Genomic DNA, 14,916 nt, shown 5'->3' on the forward strand with positions numbered 1-14,916 from the left:
TCCGAACCACATTATAGCGAGAAATGAATTTCTACCACCAGAAATAAATTCCCCTAATTCTTCATTAGCCGGCCGGAGATGCACATTTAAGAGAACATGTTTATGCTAATAACATTATATCAGTTATGAATGAATAGGCTTATTAATAACTGGTGGACTCCATTATGGCACCTGTTGAGACAGACTTCCGGTCAGGAGGACAGGTTAATAGTTATTCTGCTGTTTTTGAAAGTAATTTTTTATTCAGATATTCACATAAGGGTGTTGCCCATTGTCGTAAAACAATATTTTTTTTCTTTGGTTTAATATAGTGTATTTAATAAAAATTCATATAGAACACTGTGTTGACAGTAACAGAAGAGATTATATAAACAGTATTGAGTAACGAGAGCTCAGGACGTTCGTCCTTGACTAATCTGATTTACGCCCAGCGTTTTTATCGGACTAAACCAGCTGTTTTAACCATTAAAATAACGATCGTAGACTTATACATCCCAGAGATGCTCGATATACATCGTCCTTCTTTGCTGGCCAATCTTTGCCCCGAGCTATAAAATCTTGACTTGAAGAAGAAGAAGAAGAAGAAGAAGAAGAAGAAGAAGAAGAAGAAGAAGAAGCTAGCATGATAAATATAGCGAACTTAGTACGAGAAGTTTGTGAGCGGTCATTGTGGAGCAAACGGTGGTTGAGACTAGATCATCTTTATTCTTTTTTTTTCTCACCCGTATATTATTTTAGTGACGCTGGAGTGACACTAAAAGGTACGTTTTTATTAAATGGGTTTTGTTTTCTGCAGAGTGTGATGCCAAGGAACTATGCAGAATGATTAGAAGTAGAATTATCTTTATGTCACCTGTTGCTCGAATTCACTCATCAGTCAGATTTGCTAATTAGATTATAGTTACCTGACTTAGGTATTCTACTTATATATATATATATATATATATATATATATATATATATATATATATATATATATATATATATATAGATGTATAGATAGATAGATAGATAGATATAGACATATATAAAATATAGAACCTACATATCAGAATATATTTATTTCTTTCTTCATTTGGATCTAGGGTTAGTGGTGATAAACTTTTCCAAAGTAAAGAAATCGAGAAGTTAAAGAAACATTGTGGTTATTAATATATATATATATATATATATATATATATATATATATATATATATATATATATATATATATATATATATATATATTTATATAATTTATATATATTCATATATGTGTGTATACATGGATACCAAATAAACCCTATAATTAATTAAGTAAATATAATAACGTTTATGTGACATACAAAGATAAAATAATTTAATTACTCCAAGCAATTCTAATCAAGAAGAAAGGTTGATAAAAAGTAGCGAACATCAATGACATTAAGTTGTTTGTGATGTTTTTGTCAAGTCATTTACATAAACATTTTGATAACACTGCCGGTTCTTTAATTTTTCTAATCATATCACAGAAAACAAAAGGGTTTGAAAAATTTTTTGTTTATTTGAAAGATAATATTTACCTCGTAAGGGGACACCATAAACGTCTAAATATTATCAGGAAACTGGTTTATTAAACTGGAAAGGACATAATATTAATATTATTATTATTCTAACTGGTAAAGAGACATTGTCATTACTATTGTTCAGGAGATAAGCCCTCATTTATGTAGAACAAGCCTACAGGGGCCAGTGCCTTGAAATTCAAGCTTCCAAAGAACATGGCTTTCATTTGAAACAGATTACAGAAGATAATGAGAAATACAGGAAGAAGAGACCAGCCATCAGAAAAAAGAATAAGATGAATTAATGATTCAACATTAAACATGCTGACTGTAAACCCAAGGAATACACATTTTTTAGTCATCTGCAAAAGAAAACTACTGTGCCGGCATTGTCTATCCGCCGCCCTCAGATCTTAAAAACTACTGGGGCCAGAGGGCTGCAAATTGATCATCCACCCCCCCCAATCATCAATGTACCAAATTGCAGCCCTCTAGCCTCAGTAGTTTTTATTTTATTTAAGGTTAAAGTTAGCCATAATCGTGCATCTGGAAACGATGTAGGACAGGCCACCACTGGCCCGTGGTTAAAGTTTCATGGGCCACGGTTCATACAAGCATTAAACCGAGGTCACAGAAAGACTGATCTATTCTCGATGGCATTGATTATACGATGTCCAGAAAACTCGATTGCGCCGAAGAAACTTCGGGGCATTTTATACTTGTTTTAATTGAGTATACTCTTAAGAGATTAAATGTCTGTGCTTCCAAAAGGCAAGCTTAATTAAACAACAAGAATTTTTTTTTGGTAAAATCGGAAAGAATAATAGGCAACTAAACCACTGCTATAAACCGCAGCGTTTTACGTGGCTTAAATATATGGAATTATTATAAGCCATCAAAGTTTTGGAAATTCAACCTACTCTGATTTCTTTATTTTTCAAGATACGAGGTTAAAGTTCTTATGAGATGAAGTATTTTCGATTAGGAATAGAATAGTATGCATAAAAAGATTATAGTTTAACCCCACCCCCTTTTTTGGAGGAAAAAATGGGGATTATTTTAAAGCTGATCAGGCGAAAAACGCCATTTTCAAAAGTTGGAATTATTGTAAACCATCAAAGTTTTGGAAATTCAGCCTGCTCTAATTTCTTTATTTTTCAAGACAGAAAGATGAAGTTCGTATGACACGAAGTATTTGCGATCAGGAATAGAGCAGTATGCATAAAAAAAAATTATAGTTCAACCCCACCCCCTTTTTGGAGAAAAAAAAAATGGGGATTATTTTAAGGCTGATCAGGCGGAAACGCCATTTTCAAAAGTTGCAACAGAATTAGCGAAATAAAAAAAAATCTTTAATACAGTATTATTTTTCACAAAGATATGTATGCATGGTATCATTGTAACTGAGAAACTGTCCAAAGGCCATGCTGATTGTGAAGTATTCTAGAAGCACCTTATACATAGATAAAGGTGACTAGAGTCTCTTCTTCTTCTGCTTCTTCTTCTTCTTTTACTAAAGTGGAGTATTGTTATCATTGTTTACCTTTTACCACAGGATGAGGCTTCGACTCGAATCCGGTTGTTTACCAAATTCAGTTTGCACATCCTAAGGTATCTGCTGAAAATCAGAAGAAGGGCATTTCTCTCTCTCTCTCTCTCTCTCTCTCTCTCTCTCTCTCTCTCTCTCTCTCTCTCTCTCTCTCTCTAATATATTTATATATATATATACACATATATATATATATATATATAACAACATATATATATATATATATATATATATATATATATATATATATATAATAAATATAATGATAAATTAATATAATGATAAATTTAATGTATATTAATATATAAAATAAATCAATGATAAATTAAGTCAATGATAAATTTAATGTGGCAATAGTAAAATATATATATATATATATATATATATATATATATATATATATATATATATATATATATATATATATATATATATATATATATATATATATATATATATATATATAATAAAGAGAGAGAGAAAGAGAGAGAGAGTAAATTCAGTAATGAGACTAGAATCTCTCAAATTGAACATTATTATTGTCATTACCATTCTGTTTAATAAGTACTGAAATGACGATATAATACAATAATTGAGAAAATCAGCAAAGCAGCCAACCATTCCACCGCACACTTGTTTATCCTTTTGGGTGAAGTAAATCTGCTTAAGTAGTCCGGATGCTAAATCATCTCCTGCCAGCATTTTGTTTAGGGATCTGCTGGCTGAACGTCAGATTGGCGCTGGATGCTCTGATTATCAGACTGCAGGTGTTTGTTTAACCACTTTTTGAACAGTCTTTGAGAAATATTTAAATGGCTGTACTTCATTCATTATTAAATATCTGCTAGTATGATGTACCTGAGATATCGGTGCAGTTTCGCACTTAAATATGCATACAAAAGGCTGTTGTAAATTCGTTTCAGAATCTTTATTTTCGACAAAATTCAAAAACTGCTTCGAGGTTTTATCTTTATAGTGAACTGTAGTTATGAATATATCATCCACTCGGGAAGTACGCAGGTATATATGATAAAGCTGAAAGAAAGTCATGTTCCTCTAGCTGAATGACCCCGTAGGGGTGTAAGCGCCGTCAGTGCACCTGACATTGTGTAAAGCAGGTATTACCAAGTGCTACTGAAGTTTATTTACAGCATCCCTTTGACCCCTAGCTTCATCCTCTTCTTAGCCATATACTTTACATTCACTCCTGATTGCTTTCTTCAGGCTTGCTGTCTAACTACTCCAACTCAGTCTTTTCACTGTCCTAAGCACTGAATGGCTGGAAGTGCCCCGGTACTTCGCTTTATCTGCTAATTTTCAAAAATCGAATCGACTCTGAATCAGTGACGTCTTCCCAAAAGTCGACAGATTTATTTACGCATTATGAGAGATGCGACGCAGTTTCAAAGGATCGCCTACCGATAGGGATATTAGTCATTCATCCTGTTGTGCTCCTTTTAGCAAAGGTTTTATGGAAATGCCACAGGTCTGGAGGTGATAGGGAGAGATTCCGCGGAGGTTAAAGGGCATATGAATCGGAAAACAACATAACCCAATGTGGTTTTTCTGTTCAAAAGTGAATAGATTCAAATAAACATACTCTGAGAGGATTGACAGTATTTCTGTGAAAGTAACGAGGACAGAGTATACGCAAAAGGATGAAATATCAATAGGTGAAAAAAGGTTTAATGAGTATGAGTCCTTCACGCATTTAGAAACAATATTATCCAGTACAGGTTCTCTTGGGCTGGAATTTAGTGGAAGACTGAAGAAAGGTAAATCAAACAATGGTCAGGTTGAATAAGATAAATAAATCAAATAGTGTGAAATTACATACGAAAGATCAATTATACGAACATGAATATTGATACGACGTTGAGATTATATATAAAATATTTTGTCAGATTGCGAAAAAAGCTTTAAGAAAATATATTAAGAGTCAGATGGCGGGATTACATAAGAAATAACATCTTAGGGGAAATTACGGAGTCTCCCTACGTAGGGTGAGTTAGTGAGAAAAGGACATACTCGTACAGATGGTTTGGATATGTCCTTCGCCCCTTTGAGAAGAGTGATAATGTCAGCTCAGGCTCCCGTGGGTAGCAGAGGAGTTGGAGAGCCCGGACCCACTTGGATGAGAGCTATGAAACGGGAGGCTGGAGGTGAGAGAGAATAGTGGAAATAGTGGAAGATAAAGCGCAGAAAAGACATATATATATATATATATATATATATATATATATATATATATATATATATATATATATATATATATATATATATATATATATATATATATATATATATATGCATATGCTTATGTTACTAAATAGCGTATGACAATATATTCAGTTAAGGCCAAAAGAAAAATAAAAGGAGTACCAAGGGTTTTCGTGTTGTTTCAACACATTTTCGAGGTACCTCGAAAATGTGTTGAAATAACACGAAAGCCCTTGTACTCCTTCTTTATTTTTCCTGTGGCCTCAGCTGAATATGTATATGTATATATATATATATATATATATATATATATATATATATTATATATATATATATATATATATGTGTGTGTGTGTGTGTGTGTGTGTATATATATAATATATACATACATATATATATATATATATATATATATATATATATATATATATATATATATATATATATATATATATATTCTAATAGCGGTCTCGAGGATGGTCTCAACCTTGGCCTCGGCTTTAGAATTCGGATTCGGTCTCGTGTTATCTGGTCTGGGTGAATCGGACCGAGGCCATCTTGGACCCGCAATTTTGGTCTGATTTATATAATTTACCTTTTTTTTTTTAAACCCTATTCCCTTTTCGGTAGTTTTTGCCAAGGGCTAGAGAATGCAAGGTCTTCTCACGTTCAGGCAGATTTGGTTCAGTTTATCAAATCCCTTACAAATAGATAAAAGATTTTTTTTTCTTCATTTTATTTTTCTATCAAAGGAAAAAAATCATATAAGAAACATGTCTACTCATAGAAACGCACACAGACTTACACACTCATACATACACACACCTATATATATATATATATATATATATATATATATATATATATATATATATATATATATATATATATATATTATATATATATATATATATATATATATATATATATATATATATATATATATATATATATATATATACAGTATATTATATTGACATTTTCAAGCTTACTTAAAAAACATAATTCATTTCTTACTACTTTTTTATCACTTATTTCTTTACCTTTTCGTTTATATTATTCTGTACTTTTTTTTGGATCAGCTAATGTCTCCATTTAAATTACGAATTACAACGATAAGTACAACAACGAATAGGGATTTTACTCAAATTAGCTTACTTAATATATTTCCAAAGGTAGTGAAATGTTCTTGCCAATGACATCACGCAATTTATTTATGGGTCATTTCATTGCTTTTAAGAATTTTCCCCCATATCAACAAAGACACATCTTTCCTTAGATTTTAGATAATAAAAATTGTTCTCTAGGTTTCATTTTCTCCTTATATCATATCCTTATGGTGCCTATCAATTTGTTGTTATAATAATAATAATAAAAATAATAATAATAATAATAATAATAATAATAATAATAATAATAATAATAATAATAATAATAACAACTTCCATCAACCAGAAACCTACCTATTCAGGTTCAAGAACAAACTTTCTGACTATATGCCATAAAAAATATGTAATTAACATGGGTCTTACATTCCATGTACGTGGCATATTATTTTTTATTCAGTTATTTGCTCAGCCATAAAGGAATTTATTTTATACAGACGTACTTTATGAAAACGGTTTTAATTCAAAATAAGTTTCTTGTAAATTCGTCAGAAAACTCATCATTGATCCCTTTACACCAAAAGGAAAACTCGAGGATCAGCTGAACAGTAATGCTCAAATCTAAGAAATGTTTTTCAGCTATATTGGTAACATAATTATGACTTTTCTCCTTTGATAGAAAAATAAAATGAAGCAAAAATAAAAAAAAAAATCTTTTATCTATTTGTAAGGGATTTGATGAATTGAACCAAATCTGCCTGAACGTGAGAAGACCTTGCATTCTCTAGCCCTTGGCAAAAACTACCGAAAAGAGAATAGGGTTAAAAAAAAAAAAGGTAAATCATATAAATCAGACCAAAATTGCGGGTCCAAGATGGCCTCGGTCCGATTCACCCAGACCAGATTAATTTCTTTCCGGAATATATGGTATGACTATCTTATTGCCATTTTAGATTGTGTTCATACACCGTCAGCTCCCTTACGTAACTCCATACTTGTGTAGCAATACACAAGTTAATAAAACAATGCAAACGCACTTTCGTTTTCCGTCAGAAATGTTGACTCACGTTTTAAAAAGGAACCGTAGAGTAGTGCCGTCAGTGCACCTTACGCGGTGCACGGTGGGCATTACTTAAGTTTCGTTGCAGCGTTCCTTTGGCCACTAGCTGCGACCCCTTTCATTTTTTTTTCTTATTGTACTTGCGTTCATTATTCTCTTTCTTCCACCTTACTTTCCACCCTCTCCTAACAGCGAGGTTTTCCTCCTATTACACCTTAACCTTTTTACTGTGGCCTAAATTTTATACTCCATTCCGTACGACTATTTTACTTGACCATCAGTGCAGGCTGACCAGGGCAGAAAATGGAAATAGCTAATGTTTTCTTAAGATTTTGTAAGCTTTGGAATCAAACATCATCGCCCAGTTGAATCTTAAGTGGTATCGTCATCATCATCATCATCATCATCGAAGTTTATTATAATATGAGTTCCGCCTAAAAGACAGTCTACTTGATTAGATATACAAAAAAAAAGCTCATCTAGCACAGCAACAGAAAGTTACTGATGTTAAGCGTTGAGGAACTTGGGGTAAGGTGCCATTTTCCCTTTATCCAAATAATTTCTTTTTCCAAATTTACTTCGTCAACTATGCATTTGATCTATTGCTCTCCCATATCGTACTGGAACCGAAGATATCTATAAAAAATCGTAATTTCATTATTAACAAAGCAATGAGTAGCTGGATTTGTAAAGTTGACAAAGGAAAGAGAATGAAACTGACCGTGTTTCACAGTGAGCATCGTAACTTGCATGTTTCGGGAAGTGCATTGTTTTAACCTCGTACTCTTATCTGGGACAAACGTTCTTTTAGCTTAATCGTAGCACACCTCGTGGACAGTCATGAATAAATATTTCTCACGGTAACATACAACCAACAGCGTCCTTGTCTTGTTAAAGAATGTGGAACTTACAGTCAAGCCTATAATCCTGCTTACAGCCATCTGTTTGCTCAGTATACCTGCATTGACATAGCTCCAATGACGTTACGATCTATACCTGCGCGTTCAAGTGGGATGTTGTTGAGAAGACCTCGCATTCCCTAGCAGTGTTTGCCACACTGCACCGATTGATTTTAGAAGCTACTGGGACGAATCTCATATTTCATACGAAAGACTAGTATGTTCCAGTTCTGCAGTTATCGTAAATCGCTTCAAATCGCTTCACTGAAACGCATTATTTGTCGGTGGTGGCTACGTTCCCGCATATTGTCCATTGATTTTAAAGATTCGTCTTTTCATTTCGATGGGTCATAAAGGGATATTATTACCCGTTATTTTCCAGATTAGATTACACATAGATTATCATTTAAATACAAATAACTGAATAACTTCATGAAAACACTGACAAAGGATAAAACTCACTACTGGCCGTTTGAGGTCTCCCTAAAGCCTCTGAAGGGTCCCCATTTCAATAATACTGAAAAAAATTGAAATTTTGAAAACAGACGAATTTCAGGCAATGGATATCTTTCCAATCGCGTGCAAGTTGTAAAAATGAAGTCAAATAAATCCTTGATTGATTTCTTTGAAGATGGGAAGTAACATTGATGTTCTCAGCTCTATTTTAAAGGCAATTGGGGTGTTTTTATTATACATAGTGGAGAACTAGGCCTAGACACTCGAAGCAGTCTCAAGACTTATATAACACCGCCTTGTATTCTTCAACAGCAAAAGCGAAGGGGAGTAGGCCTACTCGTTGCAGAAAATTGTCTGGAGTCATACACACACACACACACACACACTGCCGTTCGCCCTTATACTCTGACACCCTGCTACATCAAGCAGCATAATTTAGGAACTTCCCACCTCCCCAAGGCTTCCGACCTATATACCTTTTCATTTTGCTAATTTGTCTTCTTCCATTTTTCCTTCCAGGCAATATCATTTCAGAGTACTTTGTTTACTCTTTGTAACCCATGCAAACTTTATTATTTTTATCATAGCCTTATCGTAATTTTGCTGTTACAGTGTTTAAATCTTCCTTAACCCACGTATAATTTATACAGAAGTTCGTCTAATTAACATATAATTTTTTATCATCAGCCACATTCATCAGCCATAACTCCCAAGCACTGTTTGGAGTTCATTTACTTTTTTTTTGTATCTTAATTTCTATCCCATTATTTTCTATAGTCGTGGTAATAATAATAATGGCAAATAAATCCACAATGGTGTAAGTGTAAATATATATAAAACGAGAGCATTCGAGCAAGTTCTCGAAAGCTCTCGGTTTGTATGTATTTTTAATATATATTTACACTTGCACCATTGTGGAAGTCTTCCCCACTTTGGTGACTCATGTAATAATAATAATAATAATAATAATAATAATAATAATAATAATAATAATAATAAAACAACCCGAAATGTACCCATCGAGCGTGATTCGACCCTACGACAAGCGATCCAACGCCCCCCCCCCAAATCCCTCTTCTCCTTCTGGAAGGACGTCCACTTAGAACTGGACAGGTCCGCGCATGCGTTGATCAACGTTGGGTTTTTTCCCAACAAACGCGTCGAACGTCCTATTAGGAGTACTGAAAAATGTGGTACACAGCTGGATAACACCAGACTCAAGACGTAGCAGAGGGTGCATAGAGCACCAGCTGATCCCATCAAGCCATCTTCTTCCTTTAGAAGGAAGTTGAGAAGCCCTTTCGTAATGTTATTCAAGAAAATGTCACCCCACAGTGGTCTACAATAAGATTAAGCTCATTCTCTAGCTGAACATTCTAGCATTTACAATCGGACATAAAACTGTTATTATTATTATTCGGAAGCCGAACCCTATTCACATGGAACAAGCCCACAGGAGCAATTGACTTGAGTTCAAGATTCCAAAGAATATGGTGCTCATTAGGAAGTAAGAGAAGGTAAAGGGAAATGCATAAAGAAGAGATCTCACTTATTAAAAAGAAAAAAGCCCAATAAATTAATAAATAGATAAAAATGCATTGCAATGCAAGGAAAATAGCATTAGGGTGGTAATGCATTGCACCTTTGCTTGAACTTTTGAAGTTCCAATTGATAGCAGATATATAGATATATATTTCGAATTCTGGGCCGAATCGTGGGGTATCCTATTTTGTGGTGGCCAATAGCAGCTGCCCACTGTGTCCAGTCTTCCATCCGGCACTAGTTGAAAATTATTAAGTTATTCAACTTCTGTATTTCATGAAACACAAATTATGTTCTTAAATAATACTGCTCTTTACCTGTACGTCGCTGTTCCGTATTATCGTATCCATGCCGATGTGTTTAGTGAGTTAAAGGTGCGTCCAGGCGATTCAATTTTTCGTTCAATTTTGCGCATGCCTTTGACGCATTCCACAGCGCACGTGCAGGCCTTTAGGCTTCCCACCGGTGCTGGGAGTCACGTGCTTTTCCGCGCTTTTTTCCCAAGGTAGAGAGTTATTGTGTGAGAAATCTACTGAAAATGTCACTTGAGAGTAAGGAAATTAAAGGAAAGTATCTTAATATAACAAATTCAAAAGTGCATAAAACTTGCCTTCTTAAATAAATGTTTCTTAGATATTTGTATCAGCCTTAACTTTATTCTTGAGTTCTTTGTGATTTAAATTTTATATTTTTTAATAAATGAACAGTTTTTGATGAAAGGATATTGTTAATTTATTTTGTATGCAATTATTTACAAGTACCAGTTTCTCTGGTGATAAAGAAATAAACATATTCATGAATTCATAATGTCTTTTAAAATAAATATTACTTCAATATTTTTTTTTATCAGTACATACCTTTATGTAATCATTTAATGCTTCATTTATACTTCTCATAGTTTCGGAGACAATGTCCGATATGCTTTGTTTTGATACTTTAAACAAGAAACTTAAGCTGGCATTTTAACGTAGTGTTATAGCTAATCTGATTTCAGCAGGAATAGCTTCTCTCATGACAGTATTCTTTTTAGAGATTAGAGGTCTGATTTTTTCAGGATTATGGTAAAGGTGACATTCTAGTGAAATTCCTGAACAAAATATCGCCATCACACTGTAACTCACGCAAAATGGTGTTTTGTTCTGTTTATAATATTCCTTCATCCATATTCTTTTTGTTGTTTTTTTGTCTCTTTTTATTAGCCTTATTAATAATGATGTAAGGGACAAGTGGATCCAGCGACATGGCGCAACTAAAAAAGGCAACGTGTGGACAGTAAAAGGCATGCGTTACGTTCCTCATTCCTCTTTCAACTTGACGCATGCAATTTTATTCCAAAAGGCATGCGCTTAGCGCATGGAAAAAAGGCATCGTCTGGACGCACCTTAAGATTGTTTATAAAACAGTCAGGTAAGATGAGAGACCAGTTTCCAAAATAAAAGATAAAAAAAAGCATCAGAACGTTTTTTATAGGAAGGTAGGAACCGAGCAGGTATTTGGGCATGGAATGATTGGCTTGTCACTGTGCCGCTACCATACTGCCGATGTAGCCCACGACCTTAAAATCCTATTACTCGTGGCAACCCGAGAAGGAGGATTCATGAGCTAGACCTATACCTCTATAGCGCTAGGCTGAAGGGAAGTGGAGAAATGTTTGTTGTTCAGCAGCCTTGAAACTGGCTGTTTCAACAGCGGCGTTGATGCCATTTGTTATCATCAGCTGTTTTTATGAGATCCTCGTACAAAATTCATACTATTTCGTACCTACTGTTATATAATACCAACTGGAAAAAATGTCGTAGTGGACTCGTACGTAACTCGTACTCTTATCTGGGACAGACGTTCTTTTAGCTTAATCGTAGAACACCTCTTGGACAGTCTTTCCCTTAGCTTTATCGTAGAACATCGCACACATGCACATTACAACATCTCAAGTGTCAGTACGGGTGTTGTACGCTTCACGGTGCCGGACGAGTTGTTTTGATAATCCAAGATGCATCAAGAGTTACCACGTTATAACTCGTAGGTCTAACTCGTGACAGTGTGGCACGGGCGTAAATGCAGTTGGACTAGGCTGTTATTTTTGCATATGAACGTCACTTGAAAACGAATTAATTTTCTTTACTGAATGATGTCCAGAGATTAAATAAAACTAAACAGTAAGTGGTAAGCCGTAGTGAAGTCGGGAAATCTCAACAATAATTATAGTGATAATAATATATTGTCTTTTATGTTCACCAATTTTTTAACTTTCCTTATCGACGGAAAGGAAAAATAATGCGTTATTGCTGAAAACTCTTCGCTGAAGCACTTCAAACAGATTTTCATATCTGATGGATTTTCTATTCTTATTCCTTTAGTCATGCTCAAAGAACTTTGAATAAGGCCCATTTAATTTTGGATACACGCTAGATTTTCAGACCACAAAAAAATACTACTACCTTCAGAAATAAACATCTGCAATGTAACAGAACATGAATGTTAAATTTGAGACTTCATAGATTCAGTCGGAAGTTTATAGAAAAGATTCGATAGTTCTGTGTCTTTTGAGGATACGAAGTTTCCAGAATTGCCCAAGAAGTGTTGCATGAGATTATTAGACACGTTTGAGATGCCTCTGCTTGTCCTCTTGAAAATAGTGATTTTGAGTTTCTAACAAGCGATCCTTATCACAGCGATAACAGGAAGAAGAAATATTAAAGGAAAAATAAAAGAAAAATGTAAACAGTAAAAAAAAGCGTATCCAAGTATAGGTAGTAGATTCAACATTTACTTTCAGACAAGGTTAAATAAATGTTATATATAAAAAAAATATGAAAACATCAAATTTCCTTGCTTGCTATGATCGCATACACTTAAAGAATCCCATCTGTTCTTTTTTCAAGTAATAATTTCAAAGCAAGATCCTTTGTCAACCAGTCATTTCACCTGTCATGACAACCCAGTCACTCTGACTGAATTGAATTGTCGAAATCATGCATGAAGCAATTCATTTGAATGAAATAGTACTTCCCCGGAATTTTCTTCCTTTCTTTTGCATTAAAAGATACTTACATGTAAAAAAAATCCCAGTTTTGGAGGCTACTGTCGTTTTTCCAAGGTTCTGGCACAGATTACTGCCTTTTGTTCTGTTAGTATATTTAATGCTGTTCAAGAATTTATCCTGGCTTATCAAATCCAGATTCGACTGCTATTTTTCTTTTGTACAGTTAGCTACTCACTTCAAAATATTCATTGTGTGTTTATTTGCACTGCATGTGTATCTATTGGCATGTATTAATGTATTTATTATAGAAGACTTGAAAGCTTTACAATTCTTGTTACTCTCCTTTTAAACTCTTCTTTGTGAGGATGACCTTTGTGGCTGTAACGCCAGTTTATAATCCAGTTTGTTATTCACCCAATCACGAAATCAACGCAATCCATTAATTTGGATCATTAATCACGTTAATTGGTAACTCATTCTCCATGGCATTTATGCACAGATGCTTCTGTCAGTGGGGCCAGAAAAATTCCTTTAAAGTACTTAGTGAAAAAATTAACAGAAAGTTGATAAGAAATATATCGTGTTCCCAAAACAGGAAAAAACCAGTATTTTAAACTAAAACCTGTTTTCTTTTATTTACAATTCCACAGCAAGCTAAGTTAATCGTTTAGACTAATGTTTACTGGTAAATTCACAAGCAATAGATTTTATTGTTTAATCAATGTCTTTTGACTGATGCTTCTTAATAGACTTCAACCTGAGAGTTTTAACGCTTTAGATGCTGATATATATATATATATATATATATATATATATATATATATATATATATATGTGTGTGTGTGTGTGTGTGTGTGTGTGTATATATATATACATATATATATATATATATCATGCTTTCTCTGTTCACCATTTGAAGTGTTCAAAAATTGCACTTTGAAATCTGTTAATATATATATCATGTTTCACCAAGTATCAATCAAAACACATTGATTGAACATTATATATACATATACACACATATATATAAATATATATATAATATATATATATATATATATATATATATATATATATATATATATATATATATATATATACTACTATATGTGTGTGTGTGTGTGAGTGTGTATGTGTATTTATAAGCCTTTGCTGTTTGGTTTATTTATGGAAAACCTGAAGTTCTTGACATATGCCAGTCATATGTAGTAGTTGCTGATAGCCAGAACTTGCAGAGTAAAATACAATAGGTGGACCAATCAGGTAAGAGGAAAAAGGAGGTAAAGGATAGAATCTATTTTAAAAGATCTTCGGAATCGTTTATCCTGAGTATCATTTAGCAAGGCATTAATGACTTTTTTTATTTTGATTCTGGAAGAGAATGCAATCACTCCCTGCCTTCTTGTTTAAGCTTAAATAGTGGTTTTCCACAAGTCTAGAATTATTATTCACACTCTCATAGATATATGCATGCTTGCATATATATGTATGTATGTATGTATGTATGTATGTATGTATGTATGTATGTATGTATGTATGTATGTATGTATGTATGTATGTATGTATATATATATA

The 14,916-nt window shown here is 33.4% G+C and overlaps 1 protein-coding gene across 3 annotated transcripts in view; it reads left to right on the forward strand.

The window, feature by feature from the left end:
- The first annotated feature begins 456 nt into the window (after nt 1–456).
- The window catches only part of LOC136837407 (trypsin-1-like), a 64,440-nt gene continuing 49,980 nt past the window's right edge, over nt 457–14,916 (forward strand). The window contains exon 1 of one of the 3 annotated variants that reach the window (XM_067102187.1): nt 457–761. The gene's annotated coding sequence lies outside the window, so the exon portion shown is untranslated. The remainder of the gene's footprint in view (nt 762–14,916) is intronic. The other 2 variants (XM_067102189.1, XM_067102188.1) reach the window with 2 other exon arrangements.

Source organism: Macrobrachium rosenbergii, chromosome 59 (assembly GCF_040412425.1).
Source record: "Macrobrachium rosenbergii isolate ZJJX-2024 chromosome 59, ASM4041242v1, whole genome shotgun sequence".
Taxonomy (NCBI): Eukaryota; Metazoa; Arthropoda; class Malacostraca; order Decapoda; family Palaemonidae; genus Macrobrachium; species Macrobrachium rosenbergii.